The following is a 5,661-nucleotide window of genomic DNA, read 5'->3' on the forward strand; positions in this document are numbered from 1 at the left end:
CTAGACATCAGATTTCTGCTGCTTGCTCTTCTATTTTATCCTTTTCCTCTAACTTTTTGGTTCCTTTTCCCTTTCCCTTTACTTTCTGAAAGAACAAGTTAAATCTTTCTCCAAATCCCGGATATTTTTTCTTTTAGTTTAATTGACATCTAACTGACATTCAGCTCTGTGTAAGCTAATGGCATACATCATACTTACATAAATTACATGTATTCTGAAGCAATTACCACAATAAGTTTAGTAAATATCCATCTCCCCATATAGTTATCAAAAGAAAAAAAATAATTTTTATTTTTTAATGATGAGAATTTTAGGATCTACTCTCTAAGGACCTTTCAAATATCCAGAGGGCAGTGTTAGCTATCATCATCATGTTGTACATTCCATCCCCAGGGCTGTGTATCTAGCAACTTGAATTTTGTGTCTTTTGACCACCTTCCTCCACTTCCCCCTCCTGCCCCACCTATAACCACAAACTTGATCTCTTTTTCTAGCTGTTGCTGTTTTGTGTGTTTTTTAGATTCCACATATAAGTGAGATCATATAGTATTTGTTTTCTTTCTTTTCTCTTTCCTTTGCCTGACTCATCTCACTGAGCATGTCCTCAAGATCCATCTATGTTGTTGCAAGTGGCAGGGCTTCCTTTCCTTCCTTTTATGGCTTGAATTTTATATATATATAAAATATGATATATATAATATATAAAATATATTTATATATAATTTATATATTATATTCATATATAAATATATAATATATATTATATATTTATACATAAATATATAATATATAATATGATATATAGTATTATATATAATAATATATCATATATTATGTATTTTATAGACATCACATTTTTTTTTTTATCCATTCACCTGTTGATGGGTATTTAGGTTGTTTCACGTCTCGGCTATTGTAAACAATATGCAGTGAACTTGGGAGTGTGGAAATGCCTGTGACAGTGACTTTGTTTCCTTTGGATGCATACCCAGAAGATTTAATGTTCTGCAAGGTCATTTTAGTTCTTTATGGCAGTAAGTTTTATTTTAAACACTGCCATGGCATGATTGGTTACCTTATATTCTTTACATTTTCTCCCAAATGCAGTTGTCTTCCTTTCAAAAATATCTTCCTATATCTTATCTTTTAAGTATTATAAAAACAATATTCTAAAACATTTGTTTCTTGGAACAGATGTTGTAAAAATACAGTCTTCCAGCATTATCGTGTTATCTTTATTTTCTTGCCAAAATTTTTCAAAGGACTAAACACTTTATTTTTCGTATGCTTATCTTTGATAGAAGGCAGCTCTATTTTGATCTGTTATTTGAACAAAAATTAAGAGGCACATTCTCTTTGGGTCAACTCACTGTTCACTCCTACTTTCCTATCTTAAGATTTAAAAAAAAGAGAGAGAGAGATAATACAGATTCATATGAATAGTCTCGTTATTAGGCAGAAAGACAGGGAGGGAAAATCAGGGCATGGGCCGTCCCCAAAGCAGAACAGCAGTTTCTCTACTTGCTGAACCCAGTGTCCTGGCTTCCGTATCTGATTTTCCCTTTAACCAAGTGATAGCTTTTAGGCACATGATATCATATCCTGTTATCTTCCTGCCAGTCTGGGCAAATGTCCTTTTGCTTTAGGGAAATGCCTCAGGGTCAGGATGAATTTGTTAGTCGGTGAAAAGTTGCCTGTCTGTGCTCCCTTCTGGGTGGCTTGATGCATTTCTTTAGCTCAGTACTTTCTGCCTTAGAGTGTTTTCATGAAACACTGAACGGACTCTAAAGCAAGGAGTTCCTATTTTTTCTATAATTCCTCCCCATCCCCCGCTTCCTTCCTTCTTTCCTCCTTCTCTTTCTCTCTTTTTGGGAAAAATTCTCTATTAATTTAGAAAGCTATTTCATCACAATGGGACTAGGGAATGCCTAACAGGAAACCTTGGCCGGTAAAAATCCCTACTTCTCTCTAAGGGGGTCCACGTCAAGTTGTCCCTTTCTGTTTCTTGCCTCACCTTCCTACATCTCTTAGAGGCTGGGTGAGGGCACTTGGCTAAGTGAGGGCTGGAATCTAGATTCTCACTGACTGAACTGTGTGACCTTGAGCAATACTGCTTCCATTCAGAGTAAAAGGCATTATCTAAAAATTATCATGATTATGTTGTTACTTGCCCAGGCTGGGATACCCCAGTCTCTGTGCAAGGGGGCGGGGTGCTTATTTTTAGTTTGCACAAAGTTTAGCCTAGGCTATTAGTGGCCCTTGCAACATGAGGTGAATTTGTGGGCTGTGCTTTCTTGGAAAGATTACTAATTAGTTCTTGAGAACTCAGATTCAGTCTTCTTTTATCTAGGCCATCTCTTGACATACTTTGTTTGCTTTTAGCTGATATGGAAGGGGAATTTTGACTTACTTTTTTGTTCTCATTCTCTGACAAGTCACTGCTTTATGTAAAAAAAAAATTAATTGCTTGTAGAACTTGAATGAATGAATGAATGAATAAGTGAATGAAGGAAGAAAGAAAGAAAAAGAGGACGGAAAGGAGGAAAGAAAGAATGCATAGTGGAATACCTTTTTTCCATCTCTATCTCCAATTAGTTCTCACTCCACTGCCATAGGTAACCATTGTTAGTAGTTTATTGTGCGCCCTTCTATAATTTGGTTATGTCTACACAAGCAAATGCGGATACAAATTCTTTCTTATTTCCTCATTACTCTTTTAAGTAGAAAGGGTATGCCATAAGGGCTACATTAGAATTTTTGTTTTTGTCTAACAAATATCTTCAAAAACTTTTCAAATGCATACACTGAAGTTCCTCACTCTTTTATCTAGCTGCGTAATATTCCATTGCATGGGGAATCATCTAACCAGTCTTTTCTAGATAAACATCAGGGATGTTGCTGTCATCTGTTCTTATGAATGATGCTATAATGAATAATCCTTTTTTTTTAATTCCAGTGCAGTTAACATACAATGTTTTATTCAGTTCAGGTGCACAAAGTAGTGATTCCACAGTTCCATATGTGATTACTCAGTGCTCATCGTCACCTATTTCGCCCATCCTCCCACCCACCTCCCCTCTCGCAACCATCTGTTTGTTTTCTGTAACTAAGAGTCTGACTTTTAGTTTGTTTCTTTGGTTTCCCTTTGTTTCTTTTGTTTCTTAAATTCCACATAGGAGTGAAATTATATGGTATTTGTCTTTCTCTGACTAGTTTTTTTTCACTTACGGTTATACTTTCTGCATCCTCCCATGTTGTGGCAAATGGCAAGATATCATTTTTTGCGGCCGAGTACTATTCCATTGTGTATCCATGCCACGTCTTCTTTATATAATGAATCATCTTGTACATTATTCATTTTACACATGGGAAAACGTGTTGGTAAGATAAATACCCAGAAGCAGAAGAGCTGAGTCAAATGGTATTTGAGTTTATAATATTTAGGGATATTGACAAATTACCATCCATAAGGCTTCAGCAGTTTATATTTCTACCAATAAAGTCTGAGAATGTTTCCCCACAGACTTGCTAGAGTAGTGTACCATCAAGCTTTTAGACTGTATTCATGATACATGATAGGTGAGATGGTATTAGTGTCGATTTAATCTGCATTTGTCTTACTGTGAGATTGAGTCTGAGTATCTTTTCGTTAGACTATGCACCATTGGTATTTTACTTTCTGTGAGCTCTTTTATATCCTTTTCCTCTTGGGTTATTGTTTTTTAGTTATTTAAATCAATTTTGGGAAGCAGCACTTTATACACTAATGTAGGTTGTTATTTCTCTGTTATATGAATTGTAAATGCTTTTTTGGTTGCCAGTTTATTTTTGTCTGTTGGCTTTGTTTTTATTTTATTTGGCCTGGTAGGAATCCTTTTAATGTAAAAAAAAAATTATCAGTCTTTTCTTTTAATGGCTTCTGGGTTTCAAAGAATATTTTAAAAGAAATCCTTGAAACAAGGTTTATGAAGAAATTCTCCCATATTTTACCTTATGATTTAATTGTGCACGTGTACACTTTTGGTTGACTTGGAATTTGTTCTGGTATAATGTATAAAGTGTAAGTTACAGATATAGTTTTTTTTCTAGTTGGCTGCTCACCCTAAACAGGAATAAGGTATCTATTCTCACGCTCACACTTTCATTCACCCTTGTACTGGATGTAATATTCTGTGCAATTAAATGAAAGAAAGATAATACATTCACAGAAATTTTAAGGATGTCTAAAAAAAATCACTATTATTTGGTGATAATGATTGCATACCCAGAAAACCCGAGAATAAACTCAAAAGGAAGTGCTAAAAAATAAGAACGTGGTAAACATTTTACACATATACACCAAGAATTTCAATTTACAAATAACAGTTTTAAAAGCTAACATAATTTTTAAAAATCCTATGTATATTAGCGGCACAAAAAATAAAATACCAAAATACCTAGGAATACGTTTAATAAAGTATATGCGGGACCTATATAAAGTTTAGAACACTGTTAAGAAGCACCAAAAAACTGCTGAATAAATTGAAAGCTATATCTTATTTTGGATAGTAATAGTTAATAAAAAATATCATTCTTACTAAGCTAATTTATGAATTGGAATGCCAATGAAAGAATCAATAGCATTTTAAAATACATATACAGGGGATCCCTGGGTGGCTCAGCGGTTTAGCGCCTGCCTTTGGCCCAGGGCGCGATCCTGGAGTCCTGGGATCGAGTCCCACGTCAGGCTCCCTGTATGGAGCCTGCTTCTCCCTCTGCCTGTATCTCTGCCTCTCTCTCCCCCTATGTCTATCATGAATAAATAAATAAAATCTTTAAAAAAATAAAATAAATAAAATACATATACATGTTGATGCAAAAGGATATGTGGAAAAATAAATAGAAATAGCTAATGAATTTCTGAGAAAGAACACGGACAGGGACCAGTATTACCAGATGTTAAATCTGCTGTGGAGCCTCAGAATTTAATGCAACACGCTTAAATGCATAGACAGACCAGAGGAAGGAACAGGAAGTTCAGAAATAGACTCCAACAAATCATGGGAGTTTTGTCCACGATAAGGGTGCTGTCTTAACCTCGTAGGGGAAAGGTGATGTTGGAACAACTCGTTTTTCTTAAACTGCAAGCTGTGAATCATCCTACAAACCAGTAAAAATTCTGAAACGCATCACAACAGCCCTGCATCCTAGAAAAGCTAATGAGATTGAAGATGCACTTTGGGTTCCGAATAAACTCACAAGTTCAGCAAAGAAATGACTTGCTTCTATGCCAAAATAAAGCGTTGTCAAATTCCATCTACAGAGAGCAGGGCAAGAGTTTTTTTTTTTTTCCCCCAATGCTCCGTGTATAGGTAGACGGAAGGGGAGGGAAATTAGACTTCTTATAAAAGCAACGCAGAGTGCTTACAATACAGCCATAGGAATCTTTTGTAAAAATTGCTTTTAAACAGCCCACCGCTTCCTGGGGAGACAAGGTGGTGTTCTGGAACAATTTCAAAATACCTGTTTCGCTCCGTGTAGAGGAGACCCTGTAGGACAACAGGATAGCTGCCCTTAATTGTTGCACAAATGATTTTTGCTCTACTGCAATGCTATCTTGGAGAAGACCTGCAAGTCACTGAGAGTCACCAGCAGGCAGCCCAAGGGGGGTGGGGTGGGGTG

The sequence above is a fragment of the Nyctereutes procyonoides genome, unplaced genomic scaffold (assembly GCF_905146905.1).
Source record: "Nyctereutes procyonoides isolate TBG_1078 unplaced genomic scaffold, NYPRO_anot_genome, whole genome shotgun sequence".
In the NCBI taxonomy this organism is placed as follows: domain Eukaryota; kingdom Metazoa; phylum Chordata; class Mammalia; order Carnivora; family Canidae; genus Nyctereutes; species Nyctereutes procyonoides.